Below are 16,108 nucleotides of genomic sequence, written 5' to 3'. Positions count from 1 at the left end.
CAGTGTAAAGCAGCTGCATTCCTACTGAGACCTGAGTAAATTTATCCCACTATTTAGGTTCTGCAGTATTACTCATCTTTCTCACAAGGAGAGCGTTTTTTTAGCATTATCTGGTTTTTAATGGCCACTGAAATAACATGCGTATGTGAATGGTTATTCATTCCTTACCTTTACTGGTTCATTCTTGGGGGTTAGAGTAGGTGTGCCTTTCTGGTCAGGTGATAGTTGACACTTTTTAGAAATAACACTTTAACATCTCCAAGTATAAGGAGTTAAATGCTCCATTTTTCATTTACCTTCTCTACTCAGAACCAATGAGGAATCAAGATATTGAGTATTGATGTCCATGGCTTATGGACCTGTGTCAACTTGGCACAGAGGGCTTTTCCAGACATTTTTCTCTAAAGGCAAAGTTAGTGACTCTTTTTTTCCCCAAACTCCACTTTGCTCAGTGGTGATTTTAAAATGGTGATTTTATTCTTTCACTATCTAAAAATGTTGCCCCACAGTCTAAAACCTCAGTCATTAATACATAGAGGAAAATACAAATTCTGACATACCTGCTTTTTTTCCCTGCTCTTATATATTTGCAACTATAAAATATATGTACACATGTCCTAAAATTATTAAGCTCTTTTCTTTTAAAATATGTAGTTTCTTTGTTTTATTAGGGAGCTAAGTTATGTTTATTACAGAGTTTATTTCCTGTACTCTGGAATATGACACTCAAAAAAATTAAAAACCTTTCTGAAATATTAATATGATCTATCACTTACCTTGCTCTGTTCCATTATCACAAACAGCATTTCACATTCTAATTGATATTGTCCCTTTATAAATCTCTATAATTCAAATCCTCATATTTATTACTCTATGTTAAAGTTGATTCCCCTAACTACCTCCTGTCCTACTTTAACAATCATTCCTTGTTTGCCTCTATAAAATTAAGTTCAAAAATAAAATCTGCTTCTATAAATTATTATGCCCATATATGTTTCTACCTAGAATATTTTAAATCCCTTAACAAAGTTTCATTTTTGAGTCCCCTCTCTAAACTATGATGTATATACTCTTTGGTTAAGTCTTTTGTTATTTTTTGGAGTGTGTGTGTATGTGTATCTCTTGACTGTATGGTCAAGGTTTGTACACTCTCAATTTAGTTAGACTTAATATGCTTTTCCTGGGCATTTCTTGATGATATTTACCTTGTCGTGTGATGAAAATATGTGTCAGAGCACCATAGTGTAGCATGGTGCTTTTCTACTTGCTTGCATTCTTCTGTTTTAAATGAACTGGTAGTAGACAACCAACTATTCTGTTTTGGTTTCTACAACATAGAGGTTGCTAGGTGATTTTAATCCCTTTCAAAAAGAGGACAATAAACAACAACAAATTCCTGCTCTTTATATTGATGTATTTCATCTAGGAGATCTATCAAATAAAAAATGATTTAAAACACTTTCTAAATGTGCAGTTCTATATAGACCACTCCATACATCTCTGTAACATTTCACCAAATGTTTTTTTTAAATTATGCTATTTCTTCCTTATTATGATTTTGCTTGTTCCTAAGAGATCAACTGCTAAGTAGCAATAGTTGAATACCAACTCCAGGAAATTTAATATACAAAAATCCAGCTTACTATGAACTCAGTATTTTGGTGAAAAACTACCATGTCAAAATTGTATTATTTAGATATCTATTTGGATTTCTCATCCATTTATATGATTCTCCAGTCTTAAGTGTGATTGAAGCTTTTTATTCTAACAGTCTTATTTATTTAGGGAGAAATATATTTAAATTCTGTCATCCTGGTCATTACTTGAAGGTGTAACCTCATATTTTCATTTTTAAAAAAATTTAATAATGTCATTAAGTATTTTTTTTAAAGATTTTATTTATTTAGTTGACAGACAGAGATCACAAGTAGGCAGAGAGGCAGGCAGAGGGTGAGAGGGGGAAGCAGGCTCACCAGTGAGCAGGGAGCCCGATGCGGGGCTCGATCCCAGGACCCTGGGATCATGACCTGAACCAAAGGCAGAGGCCTCAACCCACTGAGCCACTCAGGTGCCCCATTGTCATTAAGTATTTTTTAAATTGTTATGTTTCATTTTGAAAATTAAAAAATAAAAAAGCTTTCATCTTTAAGTTTTTATTCCTTCCCCTGAACTTCCCTCATGATGTTGTTTGGTAGCTACTGCCAAAATTAATAGTTAACATTTTCTCCAGTCACAAGTAGTAGATTTGCAAAGACTTAAACAATTGCTTAATGCTTTTTAAATCTGTATTTAAGAATTATATCAACAACCAGAGCTGATATGCAGCAGGTATACATGGGTGTAGCTCTGCTGATAGTAACGGAAATATTTCCAAGGTAGCCAGAGAATTCTTCTCTGAGATGCTGTGGCTCCCTCCGCATGACTCTCCGAACCTCCCTACAATCTTTAAGTGAAATAGTAATATATGGCCTGTAGGTGGCCTCTAGATCCTCCTCCATCCCTATGGCCCATGTTTTTTTTTTTTTGTTTTTTTTTTTTTTCCTTTGGTCATATCATTGATCATTTTTTTTTTCATTTTATTTATTTTTTCAGTGTAACAGTATTCATTCTTTTTGCACAACACCCAGGCCCATGTTTTGACATGCCAACTGTTAAAATATTTTTGTTGCTACTCATGTCCATGGCAAGAGAATCATCATTTATTTGTCTTAACTTGATGTTTACTAAACTGTTTTTAAGAATATCTTATGATAGAGTATTTTACATCTTCTTGACATTTCAGTTTTGCGAAATGCATAACTTGCTTTAACAGTCCTGGTAAGCGTAACTTCAGAGTTTTCCTATATGTTCTGAAATCTTTTCAATGTAATATTCCATTTTAATATTACACTTTAAGGAACAGAATAAAATTAGAACCTTTGGGAAATTTGTGGAATTTTTCATTCTCCTTTCTTTGCCTTTTTATTAGAAATAAAATTTAATGAAGTTTCCTTGTTTAAATTTTTAGAATGCAAAATGTAGAAGTATTATAACTGAAGCAATATTGGTTTTTACAAATAGTAACAAATCAAATTTTGGCAATTTTATATATAGTATAAAGTTTTATTTTCTACGACTTGCCAACTCATCAAGCATTAGAATTTTTCTCATTGATCCTTTGCTGTTTGCATTGATGTTATTAATGTAATGGCTTTAGGGGCACCTGAGTGGCTCAGTGGGTTAAGCCTCTGCCTTCAGCTCAGGTCAATATCTCAGGATCCTGGGATCGAGCCCCACATCAGACTCCCTGCTTAGCGGGGAGCCTGCTTCCCCCTCTCTCTGCCTGCTTCTCTGCCTTACTTGTTAACTCTCTCTCTGTCAAATAAATAAATAAAATATTTAAAAAAAAGATTAATGTAATGGCTTTAAACCTTAACTCATATAGCCCATAAGACTATAGCATTTTTACATGAAGATATTCTTTGGGCTTTTGAATAATTTATATCATAATTAATGATTTAAAAATTTATTATTTTACTTCCCATCTGTCCTAAAGAAATAGGAAGATGGGGTTAATATACACCTAATAATATTCCTAAAGAGTAAGGAAAATGGACTCATTTAAAAAGTATCTAGGTTAACGTAAATTTGAAACAGTTTTTTAAAAAGCACTTGCAGTCTACCAAGTTATTGATCCTCAGTCTGTGGCTGTTATAAATGGATGTAATTAGCAGCTCACTCTAAATGAACTATGGTAGTGGCTTCATTACTCTGAAAAATGCATTATGTTACTTTATAACATGAAGTTGCCAAATCTAAAGGAATAGAATATACATTGTATATTTTGGAATAGAATCTACATGTAAAAATTTCTTTGGAATCAATAGTGAGCATTGTGACTATTGCATACAGTTAAATATTATGATTTAAGAATTATTTATTATAAAGTTTTAATGTCCTGTAAATGTTTTTAAGTTGGATAATTCTACTGATACAATTTTGCTCATTTTTTACACCTTATTCACTTTGCAATAACCCTTTTTTTTATATTTGTATTTGTTCCACCCTTATCAAATTAGGCAGCATCTAAGCCATAGAATCATAAAGCCCAATCCTGATTTGGAACAGAGATAATACACTTTAAATTTCTCACGTCCTCAGTTTCCTTAAGTGACTGGCTCAAGATCATGAAGTTATGGAGGAGTAATGTCAGAATTAGAACCTGAGATGGATCTATACTTTGGTTCTATCTTCCACCTATCTACTTCCTTAGTTTGTTTATGGGTTTGTGAGAGTTACGGGAGAGAAGTTTCTTTTGAGATTCAGCTTACAACCTAGCTCCCGGTAGAATTATTGTCCTGCAGCAAACCATATAAATACAATGGCCAATTCCCAAAGTCCCTTGTGTAAAGAAAAAAGGAAGTGATAGATGAACAATTAAAATTAGGACACACTCTTTTCTTTACTCTTTCCTCTCTTTACTACATGGAATTTCTAGACAGAATGCCCCAAATGCTTAGACACTAGGAATGGCAATTCTGTTTTAGAAAATTGTATTGCCTATTTTAGTGGATGAAGAATAAACCGTATCTTCTGCTGGCTTTTTAGAATTAAGATATTGGGCACACCTCTATCTGTTTATTATAGTCTGTTCTCTGACCAAAGAGGTCAGGTATTAGCAAGTATCAGAATGTCATAGAAATGTTTTCATTTCAGATGTAAGAATTTGTATGTGGGTTTTTTTTCTGATTTTTATTCTGTGTTTTCTTCTAATGTGGGTTCTTTTATACCGGTCCCTCTACATTCCTGTGTTTGATTCTTAAATAATTTCTTTTTGCAGTGGAAATGCTGTGCCAAACAATTTCCAACTGCTGCCTAATACTTTGACTGTGTTTGGCAGTTGTAGTTCTATAAAAAGGGTTGATTAGAAACAACCTTCTTTGGTGTATATTTGTTTTAGCGTAGTGGAATTTGTTCCATAAATGCTTACTGAACTTTTCCTCAGAGTCACCACTTTGTCTCTGTTAGGAAGTTCAGGGAGTAAATATGCATGAGGACTTCCTTCGGTTTTCTTCTTAGAATTTTAACTGCTGTCGTGATTTTTTAAAAAGCATTAACAGGATAGCCACTGCTGCCAAGAAGCTGACATTCTGAAATAGCACTTCCCTTTGGGCACCATACAGTTGGGATCATTACTTGCAGAAAAAGTGCATGGGGGAGGCTTTGGGAGGGGGGATGGAGGAGGAAAACCATTTTATGGGCACATCCTGCTGAGGTCAGTAACCTGCTGTTCAGTGAACTCGGGTCTGACCGCATTTGGACCTGGAGGAGGATCATTTCAAGCAGGGAAGCAGCTGAGGCAGCATCACAACAGAAGGAAGAACCTATTGCTGGAAGCTTTGAAGAGACGTGGCAAAGGATGGCAAGAGGCACAGAAAGGAAAGGAAGGACTGGATCCAGCAGGATCAACATAGTTTGTGATGAAAGTATTAATAACTTTTGATCAGTGGTTGAAAGGAGAATGTATTTTAGGCCCCAAAGAAACATTTCTATACATCATGCATGTTTATAGGTAGAGTAACTGGTTTACAGAGGAAAGTTTTATTTTGATTTTGAGATTAAAGTATCTACTTCTAGGGTTTGAAAAATAGAATAGTTTACCTTTCACCAAAATGAAATGTTTTCTTTACTGTATCTCTTACCAGCTGGTGACATTGTGAAGCATGGTAGGTAAGAGCATAAGCTCCAGCAGCTTGCCACCTACAAAGTGTGTGCTAAGGGACACAGCTGAGGATATGATAATAGTTTGAAGATTAAATGACTAAGCATGCATTCGATAAATTGTAACAATTTTTATTGTCATTGTTTTTTTCATCTACATTCTGGAAAATATTATAGAAAATAGATACTATCTTGTAAAAACAATGGCAGTGAGTAGTTGATGTAGATTAAATATAACAGAATAGACTTTAATTTAGGAAACAAAGAGCACTCTGTCTTGGAACCACATTATCCTCAGCAAGATTACAACTTTGACCTTGAGGTTTATTTCGTTCAATTAAAAATGTAGATATGTGTGCGGGAGTGAGAACATTCAAATGTATTCATTGGCTTTCCCTCTTAGACTTTTTTTTTTTTCCTCTATGGCTCTTATTTTAACCTCTGTCTTCAGCAGTTACCTTTTGTGTTTATTCTCTTGTGCCTTCTGGGTGATTTTTTTGGTATAATCTCAATGTATTAGGTCAGAGGGAAAACTCAGTGTGTAAGCTGACTGACAGTGTTTTGCATTTTCTTTGACAATGTTTACCATAGCATCGTAAATAGTATTAAACTTTTCTTTCAAAACAGGTAACCAAGTATGCGATTCGTCACTGCATTGATTTCTGAATGTTACTATTTTGGAAATTTTCCAAAACTGAACAAAGCCAGGATCATTGACCATTAAGGAACTGTGTTGTAACAATAGACTTGTGGTCTCTTATGGGTGTACATTCTAATTGTTGGGATTTTTTTTTTTTTTTTTTAAAGGGGGCTATTTGGGACGTAGAAAACTGGAACTTCATGTTCTCCTTGAGAGTTTGCCAGCTGGTTTTCAGCCAACCAGATAACTGCTTGTAGCAACATTCATTTCTGTAGGCCTCTTGATCTTGTGCCAGCCCTTAGAGGGCAGTACCACTAAGCCTGCTCACACCATTCTGAACCAAGGGCACTGCTGTCCCAAATGGCTCAAACTATAGATAAAAATCTGATACCACCTCAAGGGACTTATAGCTCAAGTTCTGATAAACCTCTGAGTGTAAAGCATGTATTATTTTACTATTTAAGTTTTACATTAGTATTTTAAACAAACAGGAAGGCAAATATATAGTCTATTGCTCTGTATTCTTCAGTGTTTGGCCCCTAAGTAAATCCAGCCTTAAGGAAACTAAACATGTCCAGGCAAGAGCCCTCTTCTAGGCTTACCAATGCTTCTTTGACACTTTCTAAAAGCACAAGGTATTTTATTGTCTCCAGCCCTGACCTCCCATCTGATAATTATTTAATTGGATTACATAGATTCTCAAGTCCATCACATCAACAATTTATTTTGTCACTTCGAATTTCTTTCTAGAATTATCTGATTGATACCATTATTCTTCTTTGCAGCCAAGCTCAAAGCTTTACTTCTACAATTCTTTCTTTTTCTCCCTATACCTACAATACTACTAATATCCACTCCTTTCCCAATCAGTAATATTTCCCTGCTTGATCATTTTATTTTCTCTGCTGCCCTCTTGTTCAGACTCCTCACTTTATATCTGAACTACTGCAATAAGCCAGTATCTTGAATGTAATAAGTTGTAACAGCTAAATCTTTACTACTCCATACCCGTGAGAATGGCTTTAAAAAAAAAAAAAAAAAAAAAAAAAAGTCAGGCAATAGCAACTGTTGATGAGGATGAAGAAAAATTGGAACCCTCATACATTGCTGATGGGAATGTAAAATGGCACAGCCATTCACTTTGCAGAACAGTTTAGCAGTTCCTTGAAAGGGTAAATACAGAATTATTGTATGACCCAGCATTTGCACTCCCAAGAGAATTAAAAATATATGTACACACAAAACTTACAGTGGATACCTATGTTCAAAGCCGCATTATTCACAAGAGCCTAAAGATAGAAGCAATGCAAGTGTCCATCGACAGAGTAATAGACAGACAAAATGTGGTATGTACGTGTAATGGAATACCCTTTAAAAGTGAGGAAATTCTGACATGTGCCACAACATGGACAAATCTTGAAGACATTGGGCTAAGTGAAATAAGTCATACACAAAAGGACAGATATTATATGATTCTGTTTATATGAGATACCTAGAACTGTCAGATTCATAGAGACTGAAAATAGAATAGTATTTGCCAGGAGCTTAGGAGAGGGGAGACTGGGGAGTTATTGATTGATGGTGGTAGAGTTTCAGTTTGGGAAGATAAAAAACACCTCGATGGTAATGCTGATGATGATTGCACAACAATAAGACTGCTTAATGCATAGAACTCTACATTTAAAATATGGTTAAGATGCCAAATTTTTTGTTGCTCTATTTTGTTGCTTTATTTATAGACTTGTAAATGAATGTTCATAGGAACATTATTTATAGTAGCTAAAAAATAGAAATAACCCAGATATCCATCATGAATAAAGTATGATCTATCTACACAGTGGAATATTACTTGGCCATAAGAAGGAATGAAGTACTGATTCACAACAAAACATAGATGAACCTTGAAAACACTTTGCTAAGTGAAAGAAACCAGACACAAAAAAGTCAAATTTTGCATAATTTCATTTATTTGAAATATTTAGAATGAGCATATACATAGAAACAGAAGGGTGGTTAGCTGGAAGAGGGATGAAAGAGGACTGACTCCTGCTGGGTAATGGATTTATTTTTGGAGTGATTAAATTTTTCTGGAATTTCATAGTTGCAATAATGGCACAACCTTTTGGCTGAAACCCACGGAATTGTATACTTTAAAATAATTAATTTTTATAGTGTGTGAATTATATCTCAATTTTTAAAAACCCTAAGTGTGAGTATGTAACTCTGGTAATGCTGTGTTTCTAAAGAAACAGCATGTTGTCTGATCTTGACCTACTATTTCTAGCTATGGAACTTTGAGAAAATGAAGTGACCTCCCTTCTTACTCTATAAAATAGGGATAACGATAACTACCTCACCAGATGTTTGTGTTAAATGAGATAACATACGTAATACATCAAGCATTATCAGTGTCTGGCATTTACTAAGAACCCAGTAAATTTACTAAGACCCCTTGGAACATGAACCTTCAGCAGCTCTCAGTACTATTCCAGATGCTGTTTCCAGATATTTCAGAAAATGACCTAACTTCTTTAGCCATTTATCGCTAGTCTGTACATTCTAGCTCAGATCTGCCTCTCCAAATTCTTCTAATGCTCCTTTTCAGAAATCCATCAGTCAGAATGGGCTCTTTAGTCTCCTCAACTTGCTGCACATATTCTAACAGCTGTGTCTTTGAGAATACTTCCTCCCTGTTCCTGTCTTTCTCTGACTTTCATCCTGCCCTTGGGACTCAGAAGACTTTCTTCATGCATTCAACTTTCTCCCTTATTTCAGTTCATGGTCATCTCTACATTTTGAGCACCCAAGATTCTCACTACATCTTTGACTAACGAACCCTTACTTTGGTTATATTTTTAAAGTATATGTCTTGTCATGGATGGAACTGGAAGGGATTATGCTAAGTGAACTATATCAAGCAGAGAAAGACAATTATCATATGGGTTCACTCATATGTGGAACATAAAGGATAGCACAGAGGACCACAGGGGAAGGGAGGGAAAACTGAATGGGAAGAAATTAGAGAGGGAGACAAACCATGAGAGACTCTCTAGACTCTGGGAACCAAACTGAGGGTTACAGAAGGGAGGGGGGTCGGGGATGGGGTAACCAGGTAATCAGGTGATGGGTATTAAGGAGGGCACATGTGATGATGAGCACTGGGTGTAATATACAGCTAATGATGTACTGTATGTTGGTTAAGTGAACATAATAAAAAAAAAAAGAACTACAGGTACACATTCAGCAATCCTAAATGTTTATGTAAATAATCTTGTAACTTTGGATGCTTTAGATAAATTGGATTAAGGACGTTAAGTATCACATAGTGTAGAGAGGTTGGATTTGGCAAAGCTGTGTAATGGGCGTAAATTTCCAAAGCAAAGTCTAGGCATAGAAATGTGTTGTGGACCCAAGGAGATTTCAGGAGTAACACAAATAAGAAATGGGAGATGGTTGTGTCTTATTCTAACGTAACTTTTGAAAGTAATGACTGAGGCTGACCAAACTCTGCAGTCTGCTAGCATATCAAATGTATTATCTGCTTTGTTCAAACAGTTGGGTGGTTAATAAGCATTTTCAAGTGGACACATCTTAATTGCATGTATAGTGATTACTATACTAAGAAGGGTCAGCAGAAAGGGAATTAAACAATAGTAATAATTTTTTTAAAGGAGAGGAGAAGGGAGTTGAGGGAAATTGGAAGGGGAGATGAACCATGAGAGACTATGGACTCTGAAAAACAAGCTGAGGGTCTTGAAGGGGAGGGGGGTGGGAGGTTGGGGGAACAAGGTGGTGGGTATTGGGGGGGCACATATTGCATGGAGCACTGGGTGTGGTGCAAAAACAATGAATACTGTTAACGCTGAAAAGAAAAAAAATAAAATAAAACCTTTGAAAAAAAAAGTGTATGTCTTGTTAGGTGATCAGAATAAAATTTGTATTCAATCTTTTGAACTAAATTAAAGTCCCTGAGCTCAGGGACCACATGTTATAATGTTCTACATTTACCATCGCACTTAGCACATTGCCTTGATATAGTATATTCTGAGTAAACTTTTGCTGTTTATAAGTTAAGTTAGTGCTGCATCTCAACAAGTACAAGGCCTTAATTTAATGATTCTCATTCCTGGCTGCACCGTAGAATTACCTGGGGAATAAGGCTTCATTTTTAGCCCAGCAAATCAGAATCTCTGAGCATGAGGCCTCAGCTTCCTACCCAGGTAATACTATTACAACCAAGGCTGAGATCCACTGGATTCACCAGATGAAGTAATATAACCCAGTGGATCCCAAGACTAACTGATAATCACTGTCAAGCTATGAGGATTGTTGATTGAGCAGAGAAGCTTTGGGCATTGCAAAATTTTCTCTACAAATATTAGTGTTATATTATGGTGCATTTGGGAGTTGTCATTGCTTTGAGAATGGTCCCCCAACCCTGAATTTCTTAACAGTCAGTAGTGTAGTTGGACATATCCAATTATGGGCATCTGTAATCTTTTAAACTTTACACAATAGTTTTCATACCAGATGTACGTCTTGTTCATTTTTGCTAACTTAGAAATATTTAAACTCTTGTCTTTTCCAGGCTGGCCAACATCATCATCAAACCCTCTCAAGACTGTCTACTTGCCCCTGCTCCTGTTGAGTTACCACACTTGGAAGCAGGAGATGGGCTCAGCAGCAGCCAACAGGCCATGATCCAGGAGGAGCAGTAAGGGATAGAGCTGCTGGTAAGACGTTGGGGACAGTTGGTGCTTGGTTTCCGAGAAGTATAAATTTATTCCTAATTTAATGGTCAATTTTTCTTCTAACTTTCAACTCTAAATTACTCTGTACTCTCTCAAATACCTTAATTATCTATGATTAGGGCACATAGGTTAGATCTTAAGATCTATAAATGTCCCCGAGTTTTGTGCTAACTGAATGGTTGGATGGATGAATGTGTATCTACATTGTTTTCTTGAGAAAAGGAAGATTTTCATCAGATTCTCAATGTCTTTGAATTTTTCAAAAAAGAACAGAGCCATGCAAATATAACTATAAGCATGGAGAAATGTGATACCTATAACCACTTGTCACAGTATTTCTCTCCATTTTTATCTCACTTGTGGCCACTTTGTCTCATTTGTTGAAGATGAAAAAAGAAGTGATTATTTGTGGTTATTTGCTGATCAGAAAAGTGAGAGCACCTACTGAGCCTAGGCAGCCAGTTTTCGTGATGATTTGGCCCCATAGAACCATCAGAGAATTAAAGTATACAGTGACAGATTTCAGGAAACCCTATGTAATTTTTTCACATGATTTTTTCTGAAAATATAAGTAGAGGTACTGACAGGGAGATACCAAGTACTTTTTTCATCTACAGTTGACATTAATAAAGATCAGTTTGTTCTAAATGCTCTTCACTGACAGACTAATGAGTGTCCCAACCTAAGGGTTATTTATCAGACCATTAACATTTACATAGATGAACAGAAGTGGGGAACTGATAACTGATATTGTTTTCCAAAATATTCAAGATGGACACCAGAATGAATTCTATGTATACTTTTGCCTGTACTTCAAGTCAATTATAATTATGAGGAAAGAAATTATGTTGGAAAGAAAATGGAGGTTGGATTAAAAAAAAGAAGAAGTCTTTTTATTTTTTTTCCTTCTGTAACTCTTTTAGCAGGTAGTTCAGCTTTAGATTCACTGAATCTTGTTTATGCATTCAGCATAACAGATCTTCTAAAAGGTCTATGTAGCTGTAATCTCCGCCCTCACTCTAGATGCCAGAGGATATAAGTATCCACTCTGCCACTTGATACTTCTTAGGGACTGACCTGCTCCTGAGAAATCCTTCCCAGTGTGTCCTCAGTTAAACTCCCATGATTCCTAGATGTTGCCGTTTTCAAGACATAAGGCAACTAACATCTGCCTAGATTACCTCTCTACCCTGGGAATTTTAAGTCACTCTGTAAGGGAAAGAGAACTCAGCGCTACTAACTCTCAGAATGAAAATTTTCCCCTTGCATGCTAATATTTTTAGAGTATTCATTGTCACTGAAAATAGACTTCCTCTTTCCCTTCTCATGCTGGAAAATCTTAGGTAATTATGAATAAAGCATTCTTTGCTTTTCCCCTCCTCCCGTAATGGATGCTTTACCTCTTGCTGTGAGGACTGTGGCTACTCATTCTGTACTTGACCTTTATATGAGAACTGAGATGCATTTTGAAGATGGAATTTTTACAATAACATTAGTCAGAATTTTTCTCTTCTTAGAGATGAAGTGTAGGTAAGGAAAGAAGTGCAAAGTCTAGGGAAAATGTAAGAGAAATTACTAACAAGGAAAGGAGAAATTAGAGTATTAACTATTTGTGAGAGAGAGACCGAGAGAATGATTTCACAAGTAACTCCCAGAGGAGTTCTTCTCTCATGTCCAAAAAAGAATGTTATTTTGTATTTAACTTTTTACAGTTGGATAAGCTGAACTTCGGAGATATTTTCAGTGATAAATAAACCTAGGACATGTTTTTAATGATATTATCTTTGTGTTCATGGTGAAATTATTTAACCTCTTCAAGCCTTGTTTTATTTGGCAAGGAGGAAAATAGGTCATAAGTAACAATAATGGGATTATATACATATATGGGTATATATGTACATGTATGGATAATATGTACAGGGCCTGGCACAACTGAATTCTAAATCTTTATTAGAATTTGTTATTATTATGATTTTTACTATTATTAATGTTGCTTTGAGTTTTTAAACAATAAATTCAATCAAAGGTTATTTCTTGAGTGCCTATTAAGTACCAGGTACTCTTTGGGAACCAGAGAACATTACTAGGCAAAAAGGTTTCTGTACTTGTTTAGCTTAAAATCTAGAGTGACAGACAGATATAAAGAAGATAAATAAATAAAAATGTATAGTGCATTAAATACCAAGACGTGCTAAGCATAAAAAATTTAAGACAGAAAAAGAAAATTGGAAGCGTGGTGAGGTAGTAATTAAAAATAAAGTAGTCCAAATAAATAAATAAATAAATAAAAATAGTCAAGAAAGACCTCATGAGAAGATTAATTTTGATTAAAAACCTAAAAAAATACGCAAATACACCATAAAGTCATATGGTGAAAAATAGGTAGAGGCGAATGCCACAAAGACCTAGAGGTGTAAAAGGTTTTCACAGAATGATTCAAACAGAATCAGAGGATCTTATACAGCTAAATCATATGCCATCTGTAAATATGTACACACATACCAAAGAAAGTGATACAGATAAGAACTTCGGAAGTTCAAGGAATAGCAAGGTCCATCTAGACTAAAACAGTTAGAGAAGGATTTCTCAAGGGATGCAAAGGAAGATGGCAGGTGGTGGCCTGGATCTTGATGGCTAGGAAGAAATTGGATAGTTGGCAGAAGGGTACAGACTTCCAGTTATAAGATGCAGAAGGTCTGGGCACCTGGGTGGCTCAGTGGGTTAAAGCCTCTGCCTTCAGCTCAGGTCATGATCTCAGGGTCCTGGGGTCAAGCCCCACATCGGGCTCTCTGCTCAGCAGGGAGCCTGTTCCTCCTCTCTTTCTCTCTCTCTGCCTGCCTCTCTGCCTACTTGTTATCTCTCTCTCTGTCAAATAATTAAATAAAATCTTTAAAGAAAAAAAAGATGCATAGGGTCTGAGAACCAAATGTTTGGCATGGTGTCTATAGTTGATAATACCATATTGTGTAATTGAAATTTGCCAAGAGAGTGGAAGTGTCCTCACACACACAAATAATGGTAAAAATGTGAGGTGATGAATATGTTCATTAACTTGATGGGGGGAATCCTTTCATGATTTCTATGGAGAACAAATCTCACATTGTGCACTTTAAATATCTTACAACTTTATTAGTTAATTATACCTCAATAACACTGAAAGAAAACCTCCAAAGAAAAAGTTCTAATTAAAGTTAATTTTTATATGTTACGGTTCCATAGTCTTTACACTGTCAGCCATAAAAGCAATAATGACCACAACAACAAAACAAACAGGGAATGCTATCCTAGTGGAGAAGTGGAAGAAAAACAGCATGAGATGGAGAAAAATAAGGATGTTGGCATTGAGGGCAGGTGGGCAAGGCAAAGGGTGAGAGGTTAGGCAAAATGTTGCATAGGGATGGCAGGTGGTGGGAGAGAAGATAGAAAAGCAGGCGAGGCCAAATTTTGTAAAGCTCTTAGGTCAAGCTGACGTTGATTACATGCCAGCATACAAATGCTGAGAAGCAATGGAAGCAGGCTAGTCTTTAAAGAGATGCATTCATGTCATTAGCAATATTATTTTGACAAATTTAGGAGAGTATGGAGATGGAGGAAGTGGTTTAAGTGATTTAGGATTGAAGTTGAGAACATGGATTACGATGTTAGAGGTAAGATTGAAAAAGAAAGATTTGATAGGGAAATTCAGAGGATTTATTCACTAATTGCAAATAGAAGATAAGAGTAAAAGTTTTCAGGTTTTAAATGACCAATTAAGTGTTGGAATTAAAGAGAATAGGGAAGTAGGGGCATATCATGAGTTTGAATTCATGGTGATGGAGGTGAGACAATGCAGGGTAGGTATCCTTAAGACTGCTAAGGATAAAGTTCATGCAATGTTTGTCAGGGTGAATTGAGTTGCTAAGAAATTTTTCACTGTGCATTGAAAACTCTGTAAACACTAACCTAGTACAAAAATTGTAAGAGAATATGCCTATCAAAACGTCGTATTTTTACACCAGGTTGGAATAACAGAGAATCGTAAAAGTATTGCCCAAAAATGGGCCATTAGACATCACCTTTGTCCAATTGGCTAATTTTATGGCAGACTAAAGGGTACTCATACCTAATACATGACTTCCTAAAGGTCATGTCATTAGCTATTGGCAAAACCTGTTCTACCCCCAGGTGTCCTTATTGAGACCTACTGCCCCTCCATGTCATCTGTAAGAAGTGTTAGTGCTTTGTATTTTGCTTCTTGTTTGTGGAGAAAAGAGAAGATTTGGATTTGCCCTTTACAACTCTCTTGTAGCCATTCTTCTAATTATTATGTACATTCTCACCCTTTCTCATGAACCAGACCTTACTCATTTACAAGCTTCACTCTTCTTGCCTTAGTCATTTTCTCCCACCTATGGTCATTGTTGATGTATCCTGATTAAAGAATAAGTCATCCTTCTATTTCATCAATAGTTTGAGACAGAACAGTTATTTCTAGTATTGTATTTTTTCTGTCTTTCAGAAGAAAAATGGCTTTTCTTACCTCAAATTTAAATCACCACGTAGACTTTAAAATGAAGATTCCAAATGTCTTTTCCTTGCAGACCAGTCTTATGAACTAAATTCCATCATCATTATTCTAACAAACCCTATTGGTTTATCCTTTGTCACAGGACTTTAAAACAAAAATAAATCCTAGAGATCATCTGATGCAGTGCTCTTCAAACTATTATCCTCTTACCCATCTGTTACTAAATGTTTTCTTCTTTTTAATAAAATGTAATTATTTAGCAGTGTGCAGAAGTGTATTTAAAAGAGGAAAATGTTTACTTTTTCATTTACAATGGTGCTATAGACCTTTATGTTTCTTTACTCTCTCCATTACATATGCTACATTGTGCTACAAGTCATGGCTGAACTGTATGAAAGCTGTATCTTGTGTATATTTTAAGGCCCAGATTGGTATCATTGTCTCTATGTCCCAAGAGACTGAGTTATAGAAGACTATTGACATTCTCATGGGATTCTGCTGAGAACTTTG

At 35.6% G+C, this 16,108-nt stretch overlaps 1 protein-coding gene across 2 annotated transcripts in view; it reads left to right on the top strand.

Annotated features, from left to right (window-relative positions):
* Window positions 1-16,108, top strand: part of TET2 (tet methylcytosine dioxygenase 2) — a 146,304-nt gene that overhangs the window by 29,611 nt on the left and 100,585 nt on the right. For both annotated transcript variants that reach the window (XM_045991740.1, XM_045991745.1), the window contains exon 2: window positions 10,929-11,073. The gene's annotated coding sequence lies outside the window, so the exon portion shown is untranslated. The remainder of the gene's footprint in view (window positions 1-10,928; window positions 11,074-16,108) is intronic.

This window comes from Meles meles, chromosome 2 (genome assembly GCF_922984935.1).
Source record: "Meles meles chromosome 2, mMelMel3.1 paternal haplotype, whole genome shotgun sequence".
Lineage (NCBI taxonomy): Eukaryota > Metazoa > Chordata > Mammalia > Carnivora > Mustelidae > Meles > Meles meles.
This window is presented reverse-complemented; position numbering and strand designations above follow the sequence as displayed.